Here is a 25821-nt window from a genome sequence, read left to right as displayed (position 1 = left end):
GGAACAAAACCGCCAGAATTAGAGAGGGCATTTCTAAAGGATTAATGTCCCGTAATTCTCCCGCAGCAAGGAGGGGTCTGGCACAGCGGTGGCTTTGCAGCCCGTGTCCCATGGGGGCAGATCCTGGCAGATCCTGGCCTTGGAATGATGCCTCCCATCGGCCGGCTCCTTCTAAGGACACTTTGGGAAATGTCCCTTGGGTTGTTAAATCACACAGATAGTCTTAAAAAAAAAATAGTTATCACTGCACTGCTGAATACATCACCAAGGGAAAAGTGCATAGTGCACGCTGTCAGCTTCCCAGTCAGGGAAAGTTGGCGGTATCACTTTTTTTTAGGTGACTGATCATAAGCTTATGAAAACATGAAACATCACGAACGTGATGTTAAGAGACAGGAGCTGATGGGCAGGAGGTCTATGGATACCTGATTCTTCAGTGGAATAGACTTAGAAAGAGAAAGGAGGTATTTTCAAATCAGATACAACTCCTAAGAATTTATGATAGGCCAGTGAACATCCTAGGAGCTCTGCAGAAACTAAAATTAGTCAATACCTCGCTTACTTTAAACCATAGCCTGAGGTTTAGTGAACTGACAGAATACAGGAGGTACCTGCACTGCACCTCATTCCCTGTCTTTGATTTGAAAGTGAATGAGAAGACAACTTGCAGAGCAAAACTTTCACATGACACACAGTTCCAGGACAGCAAGGCAAGCGCCTTATTCCTTCCATGTGATCTTTACATTTTTTTAAAATACTGAAACCGATTGAAGGTGAGTGCACAAATATGTAGATGATCACTGTTTTTCACCAAAAGTGAATTTAAAAGGCAAATCAGTACAACACAACCACTTATTGGAACCAGATTTTAAATTTGTACAGTATTTATAAGCCTCGCTTTACAAGAACAGGCTCAATATATTTTGATTTATTTAGACAGTCTGAAATAAGCCACCTATGTTCCAGATAAAAGTTTCAACATTATGATCAATTCTGTGAGAAAAATATGCCCAATGTATTTGTCTAGTAATAAATTTAAAGACATTTGAACATGGTTGTGGATATACTGCAATTCCAGAAATAAGGAACTTGATCAAATCACTTTGAATCATTCATGCAATTCAATTTAAATAATTGAAATACTAACTTTATTAATGTTTTGAGTTGAAAATAATATCAAAATATGTCATGATATTTTAGATAATTAATATGTAGCAGGAGCTAATCTAATTTAAGAAAAAAATGTAAAATAAATTAGATGTTAAGAATGACCACTTGATTGTCACCAACATCTAAGGGAATTTAGGAATTCTAAACGTATACTGTTTTAATTTTTTTGCCACCTTTTGTACTGATGCCTCACAAAACCAGGCTGATCGCATCAGAAAAGGCTTATAGATCTCCTCTCTTGAGTAGCTCCTATAGTTCCATGCATATAAATATTACAAAAAAAGCCCCAAACAAACCAGAAAAAAACCCAACCAACAAAACAAGACTTCATACCTAATAACCAACCAGATAAGTCCTAAAGGCCTGGTCATAGAGCCTTATGCCAAAGAACCAGAGATGGAGTTCCTGTTTTGGTACACAAATACTCAGAAATTCAAATTAAACCATCTCTCTGTAATACCAAAATGGATGGCTCACAGATCCAAATGGGGACCAGCAGACCTGCCCATTTCAGACACTGCTTTCAACAAAGAACAAGTCAGGAGCATACAAAAGTCTCTAAATCCCTCAGCAGGTTAGCTGAATAGGATGGTCTTTATAATGAAAGACAAAAATCCACCTCCATGGTAAACACACTTCCGGCAAGGTCAGTAGAGATGATAAAGGAAGAAGGAAAAATACATTATTTTTCTGAGTAGAATCTGCATGTGTATTCCTAGGCATGTCCCTATCTCTGTTCTTGCTCTGCAAGGAGAAAATATTGCAGATTAGAGCTACTGGGACAGCGGGGCCAGAAACAGCTTCCACACAGAATCTCCCAGTTGCACTCCAGTTAGCAAAACTGGACCTAACTAATATGTCACACACCTTGATGAAGGGAATGGGAACAAAAGTTGCAAGACAATTCCAGTGTTGACTGATTCAAGACCAGACTCTCACCATTTCTGGTATCCACCTCCAGCAAGGAACGGAATCCCACTGACACTGTTTTCTTCCAAATTTCATTAACATTCTTGTGTTTAACATAAAACACACCCACACATTGTACCAGAAACAATTATATGCCACACAGAAAAGGTTAGGGATGCTTCAAATAATTGCCTACAGTGTCCCTGACACGACCAGCAAAGGGCTGAGGGAGAACAAAGGAAGTTTTTAAAGAAATCCACGCATATTCTAGAGGTTGACATCAGTTCAGTTTTGGAATAGATATGTTGGCCACACCAATATACACAGCTCGTACATTGAAGTATTTTCTTTGAGGCCAAAGAATCAAACGAGAAGTTTAGGGAGATACCGAATATTCAAAACCACTGATAGCCCCCAACTTTGCTGTGAGATGGGCGCAAACCACGCTTCTCGTAGGGCTTTCTCTACTTCCCCAGAACCCCTGTTACAGGTTACTTGAACTGCCTGGTGTCAGCCACAACCCCTGACCCGTGTGATGCTCCGGCGTGCTAGGGGTGAAGGCACACACATATCGTCGCACAGGGATCTGACACGGTCTTATCTCAGGCCTTTTGCTGTTGACATTTGTCACCGGTTCAAAACTTATTATAGCCCCCATCCCCGCTTAAATTTACAGTTACGTTTTAATTAATGGGGGAAAATGTGGTTATCTCCTCCGAGCAGCGCCCGGGCTTCCAAGCGTTTGTTATCTCCGGTGTGAAATTTAGGCTGACAAGAATCGGCGCTTCCCACGCCGCAGCTCCGCGCCGGCGGCCGGGCGGGGCCGGGAGCTGCTGCCCACCCCAGCCCTGCTCACACAAGTGTGCAGAGCACATCTGCCTGGGCTCCGGCAGCTGGGGCCGTGTGACCAATTCGGCGTCAGAGAGTGAAATTAGCGCTAAAGAGTTTAATTGCCGGTAAACAATACCGCCTTACGGAGCGGTAAACACAGCAGTAGGGACTGAGGGGGCCGAGCGTTCAATCACAGATGTGGCCGCTTCGGTGCTTTCACTAACGATCGCTAACGATGTCCCTGCCCGTCTGTACGGTCCGGCCGGGCTTTCGGCGCTGTCTGTCGGTCATTTACAGCCGCCTGCCGTCGCTCCTGCCCGGGCACGGCCCCGCCCGGCGCTGCGCTGCCCCAGCCGGGTGCGGGCTGCCCCAGCCACCGCTGCTGGGGGAACGGGACACTGTCCACCGCCCTCCTCGCACACCTAGACAGGGCCCAACAACGTCAGTAGACAGCATCGAGAGCGTGCTAGACACCTCTGATATTTTTCTTAAATAATAGCACGTTTCTTTCTTTAAAATTGCCAGCTGACTAAGTATGTGTGTCACGCCCTCAAAAAACGCACAGGCCAGGGAAGCCTGGGTACAGATGGTTTGGGAACAAGGAGTTGGTAGACGTGAATAATTCCCCAGATTTTGAGTGCCCTTGAACAAAGTGTTTCAGTTTATTGGAGGCAAATCTGAAGAGCTGGAGCAGTTTCTGCGCTGGCCAGTGTGCCTTAGTTTCCTCCTTCACGAAACAGGATGAGTTCGGAGGCTCTGAGAGGCTGTGGGGATTATCTGCAGATCCTGTGAAATGGTAAAACACACACACCAGCTGAATGAAGTTTATGAGGGAAGATACCGAATTCTTGTTCATCATTTTGTTTCTTTCTTTTCCCTTCACTCCCATTCTCATTGCTTATTGATTTTTGTTTCCAGCTGACATACGAGCGACAGCCTGCATTAAGACAACAGCAACTGAAGCATCAGGAAAGTCAACATCAGTATATACCATTTAAGAAATCTGCTGTTTGATGATGCACATTTACCACTCCAAGAAGTGCCTTAGGGAAATACAACCACTTCTGAAGGGGGACCAGTACTAGGTGGGTGGGCTTCAAAAAAGCACTGCTCTGCATGATGTCCAGTAGGAGAATCCCTTTCAAAAACAGTGAGATGGATGAGCTGTCATCAACCCACTTCATTCCCGGCTTTGCAGGACACTCATAAAATGGGCAAAGGACAGTTCTGGTTTGTTCAACACACGATAAAAACGCACAAAAGGTGATTGACATGAAGAAACTGCAAGTGTGGTAAATTAACATATGCTTCTGGAAGCACTGATCTACTAGAATAACTCAGGCGTGTGTATCCTCTAGCTGCTGAAAGACTAACCACCACTTTAAAACTATTGAAATCCCTATATATTGTGAGTATAAGCTCTTAATTAATTTGCCATATTACATGTATCAACAGCTAGACAGAAATGGAGCTTAACAGCAATTTATCTTCAATCCTGTTTTGAAGCCAACACAAATATTTCTACATTTCACCCTGCTTTTGACTCACTATGTAAGTAGAAGCAAAAGGGCCCAAACCACTGCTGACATTAACTTCATAAAAGGTGTAACCTGGCTTAAATCAATGCCATTGGCTCTTCTTGTGCCAGTAATGAACTGGGATCTCTGCCTTCACTCGTGACACTGCAATTAAGAGAATTTGATGCAAGAATAATTATGAATGAACTCACAAGATTCTCACCCTTTAGTGGAGTGTCACAGGCAACAGGTTTTCATGGTCCCAAGGCTGCCTTTCGATTGCTAGGCAGAGATATTCTCCCTTACCTGTTACGGAAAATCAGCTGTGCTCTCCAACCAAACACACATGCAGTGTACAAACCCTGTACAGAGGTTTCCACCGAGGTGTTCCCACTTCTGGACCCACATTGGAACAGGAGTCTCTGCTCTGGGCTCAGAGCAGCTCCTTCCAATAGCATTATCCATTGAGGGAGCACATCTCCAGCTGGGCTTCTCCATGCATAGATGCATAGGACACACTCATTAAAGCTACTAGAGATGCCATGGAATGGAAAAGATTAAAAACAAAACAAAACCAAGAACTAACTACAATACCACCACCTTCATACACACACACACACCAAAAAAAAAAAAAAAAAAAAAAAAAAAAAAAAAAAAAAAAAAGGGAACATATGCAGGAATGAAAATGAAGGATTCCCCTGCTTGTTCTGCCCAGGCTCTTCTGTTGAGATTTTCACCAAGAACATTACCAAGGTTTTTGTGCTGATGAACACAGGCACCACATACTTTGACTAGCCATTGCATTAGCATTATACCACCAGGGCTCTTAGCCTAGACTTGACTTGAGCAGGTAAATGAGGAATTTCCTCTGGATTTTGCCATTCAGCTCCATACAAATATTAGTAAGGCAACTCCAGAATCCAGATGCTCAGACCTGAGGAATGGTTACAGAAGGGCAGCTGTCTTCAACAGACTCAAGTGAAAGGAGAGGAAACCTTGCTGAGACAGCTGGTCCATATTTGTATTCTCCAGTTTATTCAGTCTTCCTCTGATTATTTCATTAGCTTTTCACTTTTTTAATGAGTGTAATCCCACAACTCCCCAAGCATGCACACTACACAGCCTGTCCCTAGAAATTAACTCCCTCTGCCTTTTATAAAGCTCCCTCACAAACAGACTGCTCCACACTGTACACACATATCCATGTAACTAGCACAATTTGCCAATTTGCCAAAGGGTAAAAAACTCTAAGCTCCCTTTATTTGTCTTGCTGCTGAGTGATCTCAGCCCCAGTGACTAAGAGTCAAGCAGCGAACTATGAGATGCCATGCTGCAGCTATACTCACCTCAGCTACAAGCAGCAGAGCTGCCATCTTGCTAATCAGCTTTAATTTAGCTGTCTCACAGTTTCATAAGTAAATAAAGACTTACTTAGTGTCAGAAATATCAGTATTTAACCGTAGAGTTAAAAAAGTATGGTAATTAAAAGGGTGCCACAAGTCACAGCTCTGTGCAATCCTAACAGATTGTAGGGTTTGCCTTTTTGAACCTCTCAGCACGTTTAGAAACTTGAGTAAAACAACAAAAGGTGTTAATAGCTTTAAGGGAAGCGTCATGCTGATAGATTGCCCATTATGGTTACCCACTCACAGAGAAATGGCAAATAGGTTTGATCAATTCGATTTTAATGCAAAGTGGAACTTGAAAAAAACAGCAATGAGCAAAGAGAAGACCTTTTGTTGCTAATGTGTCTGAAAAAAAAGGACTTAATTGAGGTCATAATAATATTATCAGTTATTCACCATCAATAATTCAGCCTTATTTATTACTACACGGTAAAGTTCTGTCAAACAGGAACCGTTCAGGCTTTGTTATACATGTTAACATGAAGCTAGCTGTTGGGTGATTGGTATATATTTCACCAGCTGCTCAAAACTGCGGGATAGCAAGAACTAATGATATTCTTTTTTGGTCCTTGCATTACACAATAGTTAATTTGCTGCATGCAGAAATATACGTTACAAATATAATAGTCCCACATAAAGTATGCATAATAAAAAATGCATTATATCTGAAACAGTGACTGACTAATCTTGCCTGAGCTATCTGTCATGTGGAAAACAATTTCAATTCCTGCATGATTTAGTACTCCTACAGCAGGAGAAACATAAATTCTGCCTTTTCACATAGTTCTAGTCACCTGTGATTAGTTATCTTTAAAAAATCTAAACGAACGTATAATTGTACAATTATAGATGCAAACTCCAGTGTTAAAATTTAAAATGTATTAGTCTTGTAAAATGGCTCATTAATCTCTGGGTCTTAAAGGACATACTTGTCCGGTAATGAGCCAAATGCAGGAAATATGTGTGTGATGGTGGATGGGGGAATTTTACCTAAGTTTGTTTGGGGTTTTTTTTTGTTTGGGTTGGTTTTTGGTGTTTTGTGGTTTTTTTTGGTTGGTTGGTTTTGGGTGGTTTTTTTTTTTTTTTTTTTTTTTTTAACCTTAAAATAATTTAATTCCTACAAAATCTGTTTACCAAACACAAAGAAGTTGTCAGTGACAAAGTCAGTTGTAGTTCTCTGGTCATTAACTATGGAAATAAACTGTTTTGAAGAGATTAGCTTTTCCTTATACACGATATTCATGGATTTATAACAGCTATATAATTACTGACTGGATCTGCAACCAGAAAGGTTGGGCAGGGATATTGATCGTTCTCTGTCTGCTAATGACCACTTCTCCGCTGCGGTGATGGAAGGAAGCCTTCTATTAGATTTTTACCACCACCCTCAAGGAAGGGGAAAGAAAAAGAAAAAAAAAAAAAAAAGATCATAGGGGCACCTGTGCAAAACAAAGCGTATCGCACCTAGAGACGGCCAGGCAGCTCTCGGTGCGGGCGGTCCGGGAGCCCCGAGCCCGGGGCGGAGCGCGGGGCAGCGCCGGGGCTGATGGATGCGGATCCATCCCTGGGCGGGGGGAGCCGGCGGCCCCTCCGGGAGATAATCCACTTGGCAGCGGCGAGATGGCTCCTTGAAGGAGCTAAAGTAGACTGACACAATGGCCTGCGAGGCATTAAAATGTAGGAATTAAAAACTGTTAAATTGCACAGAGGGATTCTTAACCTCAGCCCTTTGGCAACACAGTGATGTTTCTTCCCTTTTCCTCTCCCTCGCCTCTTCTTGAAAGTGATTTGCTTTCTTTTTTTTTTTTTCTTTGCCTTTTTTTTTTTCCCCCAAATGCCTCACTCATCAGACCACACTAATTCTAGATGCCAGTGCCCTTCTCTACACAAACAACACAAACCCTGTTAATGAAGGGAATAAAGCATTTGAAAGAGTCCCTCGAAAAATAACTGTCTTCTCCTGGCTGCTTCTGCCCCTCTCCTGCCCCTCTCCCTGCCCTGTTCCACAGCCATGGACAAAAGAGCCGTCATCACCAAAAAGCACATCTGGATTCTTGGATCCTTTTGGTCCTGCAAATGTAAGATCTCCAGACAAGCCTTCCTCTGCAACCGGGGCTGTGCAGATTCCCTGCACCATTTGAATGAGAAAGGTGAAGCTCTGTGTTGTTTAAAGCGACAACCAAATGTTCAAAACTATTTTAAACTGGGGACAATTACTGTTTGCCCTGGAGCTTAAATGGATATGGGCTTTTAATATTTTTTCCCTTTTTTTCCCCCCTTTTTTTCCCTGAAACACAAATTATCCTCAGGCTCAAAAACTGACATGTGGTTCCTGACAATAATAGGGTATCACTCAGCCACTTTGCAGAGAGCTGCCAAAAGAGACGACTCTCCTTCCCTAGCTGGTGGGTTGGTTTGGGGTTTTTGTTGTTTTTAAACAGCGTGACATTTTAAAAGTTATTAGAGAATTAATGCTGCTTTTTAATGAATAAAGCTTTATAAAACTACTGATATGGAATTAACATAAGTTTACCTCTGAATGCAAGTCTCTTTTTTTTTTCTATTTTACTACCCATTACTTCATTAAATCAACACTGAAAAAGACTAGCCTTGCCAAATTTCTCACTGCACATTCCACTGTTTGCCCATGACAGTATTTGAATGTGCTTATTATTTCTAGTAAAGCCCTTATCATTTTCACTGTGAAATTTAAATCACCCTGATCCAACTCTTCTTAGCTAAAGTCAGCTTTATCAACCACAAGAGATGTGGGATTTTAAAAAGATCTGAGTAAATTCACATTGTTTGGATAAACTCATTCAGGGGTTCAGCAAATGAAAGCTGAAATAGATATGTATTCCAAGGAGGTTATGGACTGCTCAAAAACAAAGAAGTTAAAGCATAATTTAAAAAAAGGGAAAAAAAAAAGTTAATAGTATAAGTATCTTTTTAATGAGGGCATTCACAGACCAGATTTTGAATTGGTATTTCTGTGCCTTCACAATAATTCAAGTGAAAAGGAAAAAAAAAAAAAAAAAAGAAAAAGAAAAAGAAAAACAACCCAAAACATTAAACTGTTTACACAAAGATTTTTTTTTTTTTTCCTACAATCCACTCTGCTATGTTATCTGGTCAGTGTTGTGCTATCAAAAAATGTTAAGGGCTGCATTTATGCATTATGCCACAATTTAAGTAACTGTGTATCATGTATATTTAAAACCATCTCTCTGTAGTTTTAATTATCTCAGTCTGCAGGGAAAAAACGCAGCTCCCATGCCTGAGACCGAAATGAAAGTGCTGCACGCTGACAGCTAAGATGTCTGTCCTAGCTTGTTGAGATTTCCTGTAAAATTTGCATTGAAAAGGCAGCTTTAAATATACTTAAAATAAAAAGAGCATTTGCATCTAATTTGCTACACTTGCAGTATTAAAGTTTTATCTGAATAAAGACATGTCAAATGGATTTATATAGTTAAGCTGATAGCTTTTAAAGTCAACACAGTAACATCAGCTAAATTCAACAAAGTAATGGCAGCAGCTAATGGCATTTATTAGTTTATCATCATTTACTTAAAAACCATAACACAGATCATTTTATTTTCACATTACTGTTTGTGATTCTTTGACTCAGTTTGTATTGATTCCACAAATTATGGCAGAAACTGACATTTATCTAACAGAGTTTTCCAAGCTATAAATGTTGGCTTTAGTGGGAAGCAATTGAACACTTGCCACACAATGGTTTGAGCCATGCTAGAAACAACCATCTTCAAATAAACACATTTGGCAACCATTTTAAAATGCGATTGTTGCTTGTCTGATAATGACAGAAGGGTTTTTGTTACTGATAAGGCTCTTATTACAAACCTCTGCCTATGTAATCTACAGCTTGATCACACAAAGTGCTAAGCACACTCACCCAACCCAGCAAAGACCTGAAGCATTGAGCTTTGTTTTGAAGATATGCATAATAGCAAGCAAGGCTTTTTACAGTACTTCTCTTCTGCAGACCTCAAAGAACTTCACAAAAGAGATCATCGCTGTTTACACAAGAGGAAACTGAGGCTGAGAGAATCCAAATCACACCCAGCGCTGCAGTGGGACTTGATGCTGTCCCAGTTTAGCGTTCTCCACACCAGGTTTTACTGCCACCTCACCCTCCTGTTGACTTCACAGTGTTATCATCACTTGCCCAGACTCCAGTGGAGCTACCTGCCAAAAGTAGATGCTTATGATAAAGATTGTTGAAGGGTCCAGAATGTTACAGAACAGTTTTTTGACTCTAAATCCGTGGTAAAAACCAGGATTTTTTAATGCATTACACTCTCAATCCTGCTATAGTTGCCTTTCTAGCCCTCTTTTTAGCAATAATAGATGAAGCCTAAAAATTTACCATGAAACATTCAGCAATATTTTATTGCCACCATAAAAATTAGGCACATATCTTAGACACACGCATATCTTGGTTTGTAAATATTATGGGCGTGGACACCTACATGTCAACACTCAGTTTTACAACTGCATTTGAAAATGACATCAAAAGTTTCCAATCATCAGATCTACTCTCCTCCCTGGTGACATGTTCTTCAGTGGAAGAAAAAAATCCAGCTGAGCTGGAGATGGGGTTTATTTTCAGAACTATGCACGGAGGTCAACATTCTTGCTAACAGGAGGCCCATGTCTAATTCCCCATGTCATATCCTAAACCCTTAATTCCAAAGAATCACCAGCTTCTCTCTTTTTTTCTTTGTCTTTGGGGATTTTTTCATGTGATTTTTTTTGGGTGGGCTTTGTTGTTGTTTTGTTTGGTTTGGAATTTTTTGGGTTGAGTTCTTTCTTGGGATTTTTTTTTTTTTGGTGGCAGATCATATTCCCAAGAAAAGTGACAATCACAAGTCACATTTGGCAAGAATTTGAAATGATCATGCTTTTTTCATGCATGATCATTTAATTATTTTTTTTATTATAATTCTCCCACAGCGATGGGCTTTGTTCTACTTTGTTCTTCTGTGTCCTCACCCTGAACTCTGGCTTCTGTTTCAGCGCACATTTGTAATTCTCTGTCCCTGGGCTGAAGAACTCAAACCTCTAGCTCACCAGAACAGCCTGAGACAGCTGGAGCAATGGTTTCTGAGGCATATCCATCCTTCTTGAATCACCAACTCACAGCTGGCCAACTTTCTTATGTGTAAATGGTGAATTGGGCAAGGAGAAAGAAGAAACTAAAAACTGTATTGATTTTCACTTGAAGCCCCAGTCTGACCTCATTCAATTCAACAGGAATTCTGTTCTGATTTAAACAATGCCTGGATCATATATTTATAAAGTTTTATTTAACTGAAGATTACTTGTGAAAAACTACTGCAAAGATTTATTTTAGGGGAAAATTGAGTAAAAATTTTACCTATTTTTCTGTATACGCTCTCTTCCTTCACCTCAACAGGAACAGAGTTGTAACCTACTAAAAATGCACACCATATTTTACAATTATTTCAGTCATTCTGGACAGAATGACAACTCGAGAAGTTTCCATTGTGCCACGGAGACATGAGTCTTCATGAGAGTGTTCTCCTCGGGACTGGAGGGGAGATAGTGCCTCTAAGCAAGACACCTCCTGAGGGGAATATTATGGCACAAGTGTTCTGAAACAAAAGCCCAGACCCAGGTAGCTACAGCAATGCAAACAGCATCACTGCTTAAGAAGTAGGGCAGCTTAAAGGAGGAGACAGAGTTCTATTCAAAGTCAGAGAGAAAAAAACAACCTATTGGTTTCCATCCAAATGCAAATAGAAAGCCAAGGTCGCAGCTGAAGAACTGGTTCCTGCCAGCTCCACCTGAGGAACAGGGCATTTTACACAGTAGTAGTTAGAGCCTCCAGATGGCTTTGAGGTACAGCCCCTAAGCAGTTTAGTTTGACCTGAAAACCCTAGGGCATGGGAGACGTTTCCCATCCCTGATCACAGACATGGGCTGGGGGAATTCCTGTGAGCACTGATCCCTCTAGAGTAACACAAAGCAGAGCAACCTCACTAGGTTCAGGTCATTTCAGCTGTACCTCACTACGTCACGGTGAGTTTTCCTTTTTATTTCAATCGTTCCATACTTCAGACAGCTCATTTCTAGCTTGTGCTAGCAATGACCAGTCTCCATTTTCATTCTCCCCCGCTGAGACCCTTCCTATCCCACCCAGGAATGAAACAACAGCACCCCAGCTGGTATCTATATGCCAGATCCAGCGCCACATTCTCAACCGATGCAAATTATCCTAACTTCATTTACTCCAGGGGAGTTCTTGGTGTTTTCTATCAGATAAGAATGTGGACTTTAGCATTAATCATGTGCAGAGAAAAAATCCACCATTTCAAGCTTCATTATGAAACAAGTGCTACATTAGCACTGAGCATGGAAAATTTCAGAATTTCCCTTTAATGATCTTGAAGATTATGTGCAGCAGGAAAGAAGAAGTGGAAAATCTGTCATAAATATCATTGAATATTTTTAATAGCTGAAAGCTAGGCTTTCTCTAACACCCTTTCCTGAAAAAAAAACAAAACAAAACAAAACAAAACCAAAAAACCAAACAAACTAGAGACTATCCATTAATTAGAAGCAAGGGGATTGGTTTGTCATATGCTGTCAGCGAGACAGCACAAAACAGAAAGACAAAGTTCTCAGGCCCAGAGACAGTATAAGCTAGGAAAAAAAAAAAAATAGCTAGGCAAGCAGAGCTATTTGAAAATATATTATGTGTAAGTATGGAAACAACTGAAAAATCTCAGGATGCACTTATTAAATATTGTCTGTTGTTGCTTGTTCTTTTCTCAGCCTCAGCAACCCTTTTAGTCACTACACATCATCTGATGGTGCCAGGAAATATCTGTGATGGGGACTTGCTTCCCAGCATCTCTAGTGACAGCTGCAGACAGGTTACATGAGCGGAGGCTGCAGCGGACTCCCCCCACTCCCTCGTTTTGTGTAGCAGGTGCAGAGAACACCGTAATTCTGGGCAGGCAGCAGAGGCTGCTGCTTGCACTGACTGTTACTTTAACTTTGATGAAAGAAAACGTTCCTCAAGTCAACCTTTTCCAAGTCCTGGTCTCTGCTCAGGCACTACCCCAGTCTGCTTCAGATCCTCTGCACTTCCCACACCTGAGGAAGGCTTAGGCTTGAAAACCCTCTAACACCATCCTGACCTCAGAACAAGAGGCAGAGTCCCAGTTTCTATCAAAGCAGCCATGGAAATGGAAAACGTTACACCTCTGCGCACTGTCTTAGCAGGGTCTCATGAGTCTAAGGCATACTGACACAAAACCTTGACAAGTGTCCATGTAATAAGGATAATGTTTGACAGGAGGACATAAAGAACTATTCAAGAAGGTTGTCTCTGTGATAGTGTTTCTACAAGGAGATGAACGTACTTCCTTAGATGATTGTGTGAAATAAAAGCATCTTCTGCCTTTCACAGGAACTGGAATTCTATTAATTCCATGTAAAAAGAAAGAAACAAAAAATATTATTGGATATTTTCTTCTATGGGAAAGAAACTAAGCCAGCATGTAGTGCTACATTTCACTGAAGTTTTTAACAGAATGAATACCCCAGAAGACTTCACTTGAAGAAAGGAACTGTCAAGTACTACAGCCTTTATAAAATTATCAGGTTACTTTGAATGCATTTGGGTGACGGTTACAAGAGTTTTTTGCTTGGCTAAATTTTATCACACTCCCTAATCATGCTGCCAAACATAATTTCATTGCTCTTGTCTACAATAATTTTAGTGTCTCTATTTCCACAAAACTATATCCACCTTGTATCCTTATCCCACAGAAATCTTTGAATGTAGGAAAAACAACACTTTTATATTTCTTTCTTTCCCTTATAGCCTTTTAATGACAAGCTACCCCTCTTTTTGGAGTCAAACTTTTGCCAAACAAAAAAAAACCAAACCACAACAACAAAACCTTTTCAAGAAGGAAAGGAATGAATATGCAAACTACACAATTACAAATAGACAAATAAGAAGAATAACAATAGCATTGTAATTAAAACATTACCATTTAGCTTATGGACTGATTTAATGCTCCCCTTCTCCAGTATTTCATTTAGAGTTGAAGGGAGGAACAGAAATCCCTTGGTCTCAGCTGCTAAACCAGCAAGGCCTCAGACTTCGAAAGGAAGTCAGTTCTACCCGTGCTTGGCCTGTGAGCTCCCATGTATGTGTTTACTGAAGAATGGTTCCCACACACCAATTACATTTCATTTTTTAATACCAAAAACTCAAGTCCTGAGAAACTGTTTTACGCACTTATCAAATAATGTGCCAATTTGAAAAAACTATCTTCAGTAATCTGCTAATCAGTCTTTCCTACTATGGTCTATTCTATTGTCTGTATTTGAGATAATGAATATTAAAATTGCACAATTCATCCCACAGGGTGTTTTTCAAATTATACAGAGCACAATAGAATCCATTTTCTTGCTGTTGAAATTCCGCCTTCTTCAGGGTGGAAACACAGGAGATATGGATGAGTGGAACATAACACTGTGCAGCAGAGGGGAGGAGAAACCCACGCCAAATATAGCAGGGCAATCCTTTAATCCTGCAGAAAAATGAAAAGGTTCTTGGATCTTTGCAGCCTAATTTGATATCATCAGCCACTGTTCACAAAATCAACCATGTCTGTGCAAAGAGAGCAGGTTGTGTAAGCAGTGACAAGATCAGCATGCAGGTTCCTCAGCCTCACACGTGTACTTTGATTTACGTGCTGGGCAGGAAGGGATATCCTACAGGAAGAGAACAAGCACATATTTGCACGTGTAGGTCCAGAAGACAATCTAAACAATCTAAATTATAGAATACAGCCTCAAAGAGGTGAAAGACAGCAACACCCTGGCCAGGTGCTGACCACGTATCCCAAAATGTCTGTTCTCTGGAAACAAGTGAACAACACAGGGTTTCACTGTAGTTTGGTTTTATAATAACATTGTTTCCATTTATTAAAAGATAATTATTTAAAATGGCAAAAATTCACAGACAGTAAGTTGAACAAAACTTTGGGAAGTAATCTCTAAGGGGCAAAACTTCTGGTGGGTTTGGTGGGAGAAAAGGCCCAGACTGAAGGGTGCTTTCAAAGGTTTTAAAAACTTTACCTCAAGAAACTTCCAGCTCCAGAATCATACAGAAAATCTTTTCCAAAAACATATCTTGAGTGCTTGTTCATTTATCATTGGATAGGTAGAATATTTAGCTCACACTTCCATGCTGTTTTCAGACCAGAAGAGAACCATCTACATTTCTTCCAAAAACCAAAACCAGAAGTTCCTGTAGTGGGGCAGGCATAGAGGCTGAGTAAGGCCATACTCTGTGGCTCCAGTAGTAGCTCAGTATCCCCTTCCCTCCCATTCAGAACTTCTCTGGCTTGGTCAAGATCAGACTTTTTAAAAGAAATGGAAAAATGAAGTTTATCGTGTTAACATCCCTCCTTCTTTAAGATATACTGTACAGGTCATAACTTATCCTTTTTAATAAAAAAGAAATAAATTTACCTTCTGAGTGTCATTTCTGACCACTACTGCCCCTTTTCGAAAGCCACAGGGCTTCACAGTAGACAGCCTGATGGAATTTCAGTTCACATCTTAATTTTCCTCCTGATAAAAGAGACAAGAAGTTCCTTTCAGTAAAAATAAAATTTAATATGGTCCTCAAATTTGATATATTACAACCTCCGACCTCAGCTTAATTGTTCACAAAGGGCTAACGGTACCACTGGCAAGTAAATGACTTCTACAGAGTGTTGCAACTCTGATAGCTGAAGAGAAGGGGAGCAGCAGTCTGACAGATAATCAAAATTTTTAATGTGAACCATAGTGAGAGAGGTTATTCAGAGCACAGCCAGACTGTAGGAGCCTTCTGCTGCTGGCATAGTAGCTCCTTAGGATGAGAAATGCTTAAACATCATCCTCACTCAACTCGGTTAAGTGTTGCTGCTGTTAGTCACCAACCAATGGAGTCTGACACTTCACAGCAGCAGACAGCAATGATCTGGGATCTGCACAGACAGGAACATGCTACTAGAATTTCTTTGGGGCCAAGGCTGCCCAGTTCTGTGGCCCTCAAGAGCTTTTCTTAGAGTCTGACAAGGAACCAAGGGAAAGAGTATGAAGGCAAAAAGAAAAGAGTGCTGCAAACACACCCACCCCTGGCCCATGGAGGTTGACCTTTTAAAGGCTAGTGCAGAGAGCAGGATTTTAGTGAGGCAGCTGGGTCTCCCACAGCCCACTCACGTTTGCAAAGGGCCAGAGGGGGCAAGGCAAAGGCTGGGTGGAAGAGAGCAAGGGGGAAGAAGTAATTTTTGTCCTGGTTGTTTGGTTTGAGAAGTTAGGAAAAGACCAAATTTGTCCCTGACTCTCCTCTCCACGTGCTATCCTGATGAAGTCCACAGACATCCAGGTGCAATCAGAGCTGGTGTACAGAGAATGAACCCATGGAGTTGGAGGGATCATATCACCAAAGAGGTCCTTACTTCCTTTTTCTACTGAGAGCACGCAATACAAAGTACTCAGTGGCTGGGAAGACAACATGACCCATAAGCTGATTTACCGTATTGTCTTTATTATATTGGATAAAAGCAGGAAAACCACATAACTTATCCCCCCAGCTGATTTGGCTGCTACAGGAGAGATGGGTCAGGCGCCTACACAGGTGAGCAAATGCTCACCTGCACAGTCTAAAGCGTTCTAGTTGCTCCAGGATTGAAAAGCCAGCAGCAATAAAAAGCATTTCTTTTCTCTCTGTTAATCTGGGTAACACTTTGCAGCAATATAACATCATAAGTGAGTATGCTGAATAAAAATACAGTACGGTGTGCAAGCATGTCTATAAAGAGAGGGCACTTGCCAAAGTGCTGACTGTATGCATACATTTACACCTTACCAGGCACCGGTCATTAGCAGAGGTACTTATACAGAGAACTGCTGAATGCAGTTTCCTCCTTCCCCTCCAGATTCAGTGTGGGGTCAGCAACATCAAACAGCTCCCACAGAGAGCACTCGCAGCCCCCCGAGACCACCAACAATTGCGTTTGTCCTGGCAGCTGCTGCTCCCCTCAGGGTATGCTCCCCACGAGCTGCCTCTCAGGAGTGAGGCTGCAGCACAAAGGAACCCAAACTGTGTCCTACCAGGAAAGGGAATTATAAACCTGCCGGCTAAGAGCATAAATGCTTGATGCCTCCTCCCCAAAACAGGCAACAGCAGCCTCTGCACGAGCCTGCACGGGCTCTCCCCAAGCCGTGGAAGGGTCTGTGCTCTGTGGGATCACCCTTGTGAGCACACCCCAGGAGCTGCAGCACCACCCCAGCACACCAACTCTGCTCCACACCACGGACAACCGTGTTGGGCTTCCTGACAGGCGAAAAGGATGGTGAAAACAATGCCTGTCTTCTTGTTGGTGAAAGGCAGCTGAGCTACCCACATGTGCAAACCAAAGGGAAAGAACATTTCCAGATCAGAAGGTGTCTGCAGCTCAACAGCCAAAATCTCCAGCCTATTTCTAAATTAGGGATGCTGATATATCCAGCAGCAGCCACTAGTCATGTTAGCTGTCTCAGTGTCACTGGAAAGCAACTACCAGAGCCTTTAGAAGTTCATATTTCAATTTTAAAGCTGAGGCTATTTTAGCTAATGTCCCCAAGGCAATTGTCTGGTCAAATGTCAGAGTTTATACTGCTAAAGGAAATCACTATGTTTATGAGATCTCTGCAGTTTGGGAAGCACATTAAACCCCATTTGACTTTCTCAGATTATACTGTGTTGTGGATATCTTTTTTTCCCTGTGTTTGGAACATATCTCAATCTCCTTGTATTCCTATGAGCCATTGAAAATATCTCCCTCTGTCAGGTTTAAATATGAGCTTCATCGCTGTAGGATTTTTCTCCACTAATTCACTTATTAAAAAAGACAAAAAATCTTTCAATTGATGTTGTTTCTGTATGCATCCGAGTCTGATATCCTGCAAACTGGCAATTTATTTACTTTTTCATGAGCAAAACTTTGCCTGAATTTTGGTATTTTGTGACTAATGCTAAGCTTCAAACTTTAATTTAGCCCTTCAGTGCCCAAGATTCCCCTTCCTTTTTGTCTCTCTGGCCTTCTTGGGTTTTTTCCCTTCTCACTGCATTACTGACAGCAGGGATTGGCAGTTTTGCTTTGGCACAGCACAGTGCAGGTGTTAACCTGTGGCTGCAGAGGAGCTCTGCCAGCTGCCTTCCACACGAGTTTTGCTCTGCCCATGTTCATGAGCTGGTTGCACCTCAGAGATTCCCAGGATGTGTAATTTGGTCTAAGGCATTTGGAGTTTTACATATCCACTCAAGTAATGTGGCTTGAAAGCATTTCTTGATTTGCAGACTTTAAAACCTCATACTTTCTCCACCACTACACTAAAGTGCTTGTTCCTCTGCCAGGCCTGAGTCGTTAAAACTCTGCCTTTTTTCCTAGCAGTGGGCTTGTTCTCAGGTTTTTAATGTCTCCTCTAGTTTGGGGTTTATACGTGTCAGAGTGTCATGACACCTACAAGCTAGCATCAAATTCCATGTACAGTTAATCCCACTGAATTTGTCAGTTCAAAGAGCTTGAGATGCCCAAAAAACTGTGGAAATGTGTTTTTTTTAAGTTTGGTCTTGACGGAAGACTTGGCCAGAGAAGCTGGACTCCTACACTATGTAGAAGCACTGATGATGGACATAAATGTGAAAGTTCCTATCCCAAGGAGCTTTCTTCCCAAAGCTTTTAACTTACAGGCCTTACATTTAATTTTGTTAATATTAAAGGCTACCTCTACAGTAGCCTGTGTTGAAGACTATCCTTTACAAAACCCAATATAGATAACACACTGTGTGATGAAAAGCTACACCTTTAAACACAGAAGAGAACAAACTCACTTTTCTGCTTCCATGGAAGACAGTGGTTCCTCTCCTCCACACTCCCAGTCCCCTGCACGTGGTTATATGACAGGCAGTGGAACAGGGCTGCAGCACGCAGCACCTGCCCACACACAGGAGCTCCCATGTCTGAAACAGGACAATGTAAAAGGAGCATTTTAGAAGCCAGAGAGAGAGGGCAGTATAGTTTTTCTTCCTATAGTCAAGGTTGGTTTTATTTTAGCTTTGTTCTTCTCATATTTCTGCTAGATCCTCCCCATCTTTGAAAAGCAACAGGTACCAGATGCTAAGAAGATAGCACTGAGCTAAGCCTAGAAGCTAAATTTTCTGATTATCTTTCATATAATGAACATCTGTACTTTTTAGATTTATCTAAACAAGTACCTCCATTTCCTTCGGGTATATTTTTTTCTTCATATTATTGGCTGACACCCAAGTCGGCAAAGTATTTCAGTGCCATCCCATTTCTAGGTTCAAATAAAAATTAAAAAAATTAAAAAGAAAGAAACAGTGTAAGGTTGATCACACACTTGTTATTAAGTCAAAGCCGGATTCAAGTGTTTGTGTGAGGTAGAATTATCTCATTCTTTTTGTCTGTGTCTTTCTGTGATCTACCAGTCAAGTATGTGATTGGATTTCAGCTCAACAAAACCTTAAATTACACACCTATTGTGCCTGAGCTAAGCCTAGTTTCACAGCACTGGAGAAGGCTCCTCACTGCTCTTTTGGCACTGTTCGATCTGGCTTCTGCTATCATCCGCAGGTTGATGAATGAGTAATAGGATTAGAAAGTCTCATCTCTGAAATGCTATAATTGTCACATTTGGTGAATTGACAAAGGCCTGGGCGATGGAGAGGTGCTCCATCATGTAAAGTCATACGTTCAACCTGAGCTCACTGGCCAAGGCTAAGAGAATGGGAGGAATAAAAAGAATCCCTTCAGGTCCCCATTTGTCCAACATACACAGATATCTCACCCTCTAAATTAACCTTTTATGCATGAGTTTGTTGGAAGGCAGAGTGCTCTGCCTCTTAGAGGCTCTTATCTCTCTGGAAGGGAGATGATATACTTGTTGATTCTTTGGTTAGTGCAGGAGATTAAAAAGTCTAGGAGGGCTAGAGCAGGGGGCAGATTTTCTTGTCTTCCCCAGCACTCTTCAATTCAAAACACCAGGGGAGAGATCTCCCCCCAGGCAAGCAGAAAAGAGCAGCTCAAGCCAAAACTCAACAGTTGAGGATCTGAGCCCCTGCATTCGTATGGACTGTCTTTCCATCCACCTTCCTGGGGTCAACTAGCACACTGGTTCTGGCAGAAATTCCACACTTTTCTCTCTGTAGGCCCACCTCTATCAGCCAAGATGCATCTGAAAATGGACAAAGTTTTCAGTGGCTGCTATTCCAAGTCTCTTCTAAAAGGGTAGATTTCCAAAGAAATTTACAAGTCAGACTTGGGTAGATGTGTTACTAAAGTACATTGGGGACTTACCTGCCTAAATATCTATGTGAACATAGTATTGAACAGCTTAACAGCAGAAAACAAACTGAGAGAAAAAAACTTTTACTTATCCTTTCTCCTATTTACTATTTTAACTTCCACTGCTTACAAGCAATAGTGAAAATCCTGTTTTTAAATGAACTATGAAGAATTTAAAAAGTAAAAAGGAGTAGTTCTCTATTCCAAAGTACCATCAGTACTGCCTTCTCCTGAGAAATGGCTTCATGCCATGCCTACAAATTAACACAGAACTTTATTCCTGTTTCACCTTTTATTAAAAAAGAATTTCAGAAGCCAACATCACTTCTGCTGAAAGAATGTGTCCCCAAATGCTCTACAGATGCAGCATGTGAGGTCAACACTCGCCATCCCCTTTCTCTGTCAGTGTGAGTTTCACTTTAATTACAAGTGCATGTTTTGCACATTGTAAAACTACCCCTGGCTCTGACCACCATAAGAAAAAGAACATTTAGCTCAGGAAACAGTAGCTGACCCTGTCTGCTCCTTTTCTTCCTTGGCATCAGCTAAGACTATTAACACCTTATGTGTGTTGCCTGTGTGTCCCACATATGTGTGCTCTGCATCCATTTCATGCAGTACCTGTCGTAAGTGCATCCTAAAAGCTGCCTACTGGGAATTCTCTGCTTTGTTTGACTCCTCTTCTTGCTGTCTTGCTTAGCTACTGAATTCATCTGCTTGACAGAGAAACCTTTCTATGTACTAAAAGCTTTGTCCTTGGAAAGCTGTGACATTAGACTTAAACACATAGAGGCCTTTTTCACCTCCCAGTTCACTTCCTAATTATTCATTCCCAACAGAGGAAATCAGGAGAAACCTCAGCAGCCAACGTAAACATTTTGTAGTGGAAGGCAATTTTTTTTCTCCCCAAGAGCACAGTGAGGCCATGATAGTTGAGCTCTTTACTGAGAAATTGCTCTGGCTTTTGAACAACAGAAAAATGGCCAATAAGAATTTTTTTTTTTTTTTTTGGTGGGAAAGAACTAAAACAGAGTAAAACAGACCACTTGATGGTGACTGTTTTTCTCTGAGACTCCTTTGGCAAATAATTTCAGAGAAAAGGTCCAAGTCTCCAACGTGTGTTCCATTTAGAATTTTCATTTTCTTCCTCCCCAGATCGGAGCAGCTTTCCTACATGCCTGGCTAGTACCTTGTAACACAGGATAAGATCACCCAGTAGCTGTTGCTTTAGAGATTTTCCACCCAAAGTGGCAGCTGCTCTAAAGAATCACTTTCCACTAAACCAGTGTCTCCCTGGGGGAGCACCTTCCCCCTCTTCACGCACTCAGGCTGAGACGGTTGCCTTAAGAGCACTTGGTTATTAATGGAAGTAGGTGCCCTGTGCAAATAATTTGCAGAAGCAGGGCTACAGCCAATATTTTTCCAGTCTCACTGTAACCTTAACTGCAACACACAATATTGGCCCGCTCCCAGGAACCATCAGTGGGAAGCGCATACAGCAACAGGCCACCCACTTACTGTTTTCTTAGAGAAAGTTTGCCAGGAGTGATATGCAGCTTGCACCACCTTCCTGAAACGTTTCCACACTCCCTGAGCTTGCGCAGGGCTGCTCCTACCAACACCTCCCACTCCAAACTGCCCTGCTCCACCTCCTTCCACACAGCCCAGTCTTCTCCTCCAATTGCTTCCTTTTTCCTCATCACCTTTTCCTGGCTCCGTGCCTCTCTTCGTGCTGTTCCTAACGCCTGGGACAACCTCTGATTAATGTTCAGCAAACAGCCTCCTCCACAGATCAGACCACACCTAGCATGCTCTTTCTCTTATGGGCATCATTCTGTCTCGTGCCTTCCTCCTTTCCAAAGAAGAGCCTCTGAGTCGCTTAACAGTGAACAGCACCCTTTGTTTCTTCAAAGTTACATAACAGTTTGTGAGTGTGCCTCTCTGCAAGTACCACCAGAGCTTTGCATCTGAGCAGTCAACGGGACAGTTTGACACAAAATTAGCTACTGGCATCTATAAACCAAAGGAAAAGTACAGCACCAACCCAGAGCTGCACTGTGTTTTAAGAGTTTTTGTGTACCTTTTAATAACCGCTGATAAATACCATCACATCAACTGGTAACTATTTGTTTGAGAACTAGTGCCATGACACCGTTTTTTCTTCTCCAATTGCCCCAGGAGTCACTAGTAAGTGGAAATACCCTCAGAGCTCTGTCGTTAAGGGAGGAAAAACAATGCAATTAAGCCACTTTTGTGATCTGTTGCTGTGCACTGTTTTTCTGTCAGCCTTTTTTCTTCTTCATTTTAATGTATAGGTAACTTACTCAGTTAGCTTGGTTTGGTGCATTATGCCATATATCTGTCCCAGTATTTTGTAAAAAGCATATCCAGGAGTCATTATCATTGATAATGGAACATCTAAAATAAACTAAGAACTGAAGAACAGTTTCTTTTAGTAACTGAAAATCAACAAATATGGTATAATTTTTAGCTGTCTTAGATGGCTTTATACATATATTTAACCTTTTGGGGCAAAATTTAACTTTTCTTGTTTGAGAAAAGGTGAGCTAAAATGGGAAACAGTTGGGTGGCTTCTCACTGTATTAAATTCACTTTTCTCAAGACCAGCAATACTCCCATCATTACTCTGTTTCTGTATTAAAATCTAATTCTGAAAGTTTGACAAAGTACACGTTTAACACAGGTCAGCAGTATATTGACAGGATGTTAATTTTAAATTGTGTCAGCATTTCCTGTCTTGAGTGTTAATGTCAATTAGCACCTTGCTGCATAACCTCCAAGTCCTCCCTTATTACCGGAAAGTGGCAAAGCAACAGCAAAAGCACTTCTATTCAAAACACCACTCACTATCAGCCAAACAAAGAGCTGTCATAACAAAACCAGCGAGGTGAAAGTGCCTAAGCTGCTCTGGATTTGAGGTTAGAAGCCTTAGTCTTTTTCCTTATTCCTGATATTAAAAGTATAAGCGTGTCAACTTGGAGTGAAAGGCTAATTACTTTTAGGATCTTTGAAAAGTGTGTTACCATTCAAAATCTCTAAGCCTGACATAAAGCCCTTGGCTTTAGATTGCACAGTGTATAGCTCACTGTAGGTCATCCATTAGTATCCTTAACACATTCTGAAATGTACAGTCTTATTCTGGGAAATGGGAGCATTTCTGCACACCTGATTTTTTTGGCATTTCCTACGTGATGTGGAAAGCACAAGTTCCAGTCTCCAGCATCTCAGTGACACCTCACTCCCAGTGAGGTGCCACTGAATGAGCCTGGTGACTTTGTACATGTGTTTTTAAACCACTGTATAAGGACACCTTTATAAATGGCACAAAACTCTCAGCCTCCTCCATCATTTGACAGCAGTTCACAATATAAATGTGTATAAGAAAGTCTAAATGCTACCAGATCTAGGCCTGGTACCTGTTCTTGTATTTATCTACCTGTTAAATTCAACAGTGTAGGCACTGTAGGGTGAAAAAATCTGACTTAAGCAAAAGCTCTTCCATGATGTCACCAACATCAATGCCTGTCTTTCGCAGAATATAGATGTGTTCCCAGAACCACAATACAAATCTCAGAACATTCAGCTTAAATTCTGAAGAAAACTAACTGGTGTTATAGACATTTCTGAAAAATAAATTTTAATGCAAAAATAGAAAGTGTTGCAGTCTTTTCCATCAGCTCTAATCCCAGATCTTGTTGCCTGTTAGGACAAAAAAAAAAAAAAAAAAAAAAAAAAAAGCAAGGATTTTCATCAACAATTCAATGTAGAGCCTAGTGCTGTTGAAGTCAATTAGTGTTCACATTTTGAACAACAGCTGTTTACTTTTAAATTTGACCTTGGTCACTTTTGCAATTTTTAATTATAACTAGCTGGTCCTTACAAAGAAGTAGTTTGGAAAGCACGTTACCATTCATCTTGAGCATGACAGAAAACAGGAATGAGAGAGAAGCATCATACAAAATTATTAAGGATTAAAATACATTATTTCTATGCAAGTCAACAGCTCGATAGGCTTTAGCCTTAGCATTCTGCAGTAAGCTACACCCTACTGCACCAAAATGTAGTTATTTCATACTGAATAGTGCGTGGCTTTTCACTGGGGTGAAGTGGGCCTTTACTGTGGGTGTGATCATTACCCTCTGTGCCCCAGGTGAAATTGTACCAGCACTCACTCCTGCAGCTCAGGCACTGTGTGTGGAAACCAGTTGCTCAAAGTATAAAATGCATTTTTCATACTGGCCCTCGGCAAGCACCGTGTGCTTTGGTTCCTACCTTTGTTCCCCTGAGCAGCAGCCCAAGGTGTGGCCGGCATCACGCAGTAAATCTCTTGCTCCGGAGATCTGCTGTAGAGATAGATGACACAGGCATTATGCACAGACATTGCACTGGGTGCCTATGCCCTGCCAGATTCTAAACAAATTGGCCAAACAAATTAATGCCACACACCCTAAATTGGCTGAACAAATTAATGCAACACGCCCTTTGCACAAGGGTGTCTTTGAAGGCCAAAGACCATGCGTGTTGCAGCGAGATGCATTCTACTGAACAGGGTGTTTCAAACAAATCTGTTTTGAGAGAAGAGAAACAGTGTATTGTAGTTTCAAGTTAGAACAGGGCTTTCACACAAGAGCTTTTCAGACACCAACACTCTGTGTTGACATTTAATTACTAAACTCTTAAAACAAATAATTTGTATGAGCAAATACTCCTCAATCATTTCATAATAATGCAACTAGTGTTTCTTGGCAGTCAGAACAAAACCAGAAGCATGTTGAAATCACACACACAATGCCTTGTTCTGACATGGGAAGAGGTGCCAGATAGAGCAGTGTGAACCCTCCAGGCTGCTGGAGCTGATGGGATTCGGGAACCGAGGGCTTGCAGTTTTGTTCCCAGGGGCTGGCAGCAAATCAGCCCCAGCAGGTTCACTTGGAGGTTGGAGTTTACTGAATTTCATTCTCCAAACAACCCTCCCTCCTGCTGCTGAAGGTCCTTTCTTCCACCAAGTCCCAAACCTCCCAGCAGAGGATTAAGGGAGTGTGCATTCTTGAGGCTTGTTGGGCAAGAGAGGTTGCTGGAAAGGCAAGAGCCTGGCAGAGGAGCAGTAGATATGTGCTTTTTGTTGCTCCCTGTGTGCTATGCACCCTAATCAATGGAACATTTCCTTCCACCTACCTTTCAGTGTGATCTATTGCAACACTTGCACATCTCTGCTCCCAAGCAGCTAAGCTCAAAACCCATTCTAGCCAACATGTAAAACCCACACCTTCAGTTTCTCATTTCCTCTGTCAAAAGGTCTGACTCAGTGCAGCAGAAAATACTGGAATGGTGCTGATCTTCTTTAAGTCCTTCTTGTTCTCATGTTGCTCTAATTTTCTCATCAAGCTCTTCAGGACAATGTCTAAGACTTGTCAAGAGATTTTTCATAAAGCAGCAATACTGCTCTCCTAACACATGGCTCCACATTCAAGACTATCTGCTTACCTATGTAGCCCCTCTGTATCTGGGACTTTCATGAAGAGTGATGTAAAAAGAACAAATTAAAAGAAACAA

At 41.4% G+C, this 25821-nt stretch overlaps 2 long non-coding RNA genes across 2 annotated transcripts; both read right to left on the bottom strand.

Moving 5' to 3' along the window:
* Positions 1-2990: 2990 nt before the first annotated feature.
* LOC136295889 (uncharacterized) lies at positions 2991-5961 on the bottom strand. Its single transcript, XR_010722828.1, has 3 exons — positions 5774-5961; positions 4651-4733; positions 2991-3696 (listed from the first exon to the last, which is right to left on the bottom strand). It is a non-coding gene; the product is annotated as an uncharacterized lncRNA (long non-coding RNA).
* A 9109-nt stretch (positions 5962-15070) lies between these two features.
* On the bottom strand, positions 15071-24609 carry LOC136295741 (uncharacterized). Its single transcript, XR_010722786.1, has 3 exons — positions 24541-24609; positions 15380-15481; positions 15071-15155 (listed from the first exon to the last, which is right to left on the bottom strand). It is a non-coding gene; the product is annotated as an uncharacterized lncRNA (long non-coding RNA).
* Between the last annotated feature and the right edge of the window lie 1212 nt (positions 24610-25821).

This window comes from Chamaea fasciata, unplaced genomic scaffold (assembly GCF_029207755.1).
Source record: "Chamaea fasciata isolate MVZ Bird 193981 ecotype frontalis unplaced genomic scaffold, bChaFas1.0.hap1 SCAF_12, whole genome shotgun sequence".
In the NCBI taxonomy this organism is placed as follows: domain Eukaryota; kingdom Metazoa; phylum Chordata; class Aves; order Passeriformes; family Sylviidae; genus Chamaea; species Chamaea fasciata.
The sequence above is the reverse complement of the archived record's forward strand: the minus strand, read 5'-3'. Positions and strand labels throughout refer to the sequence as shown.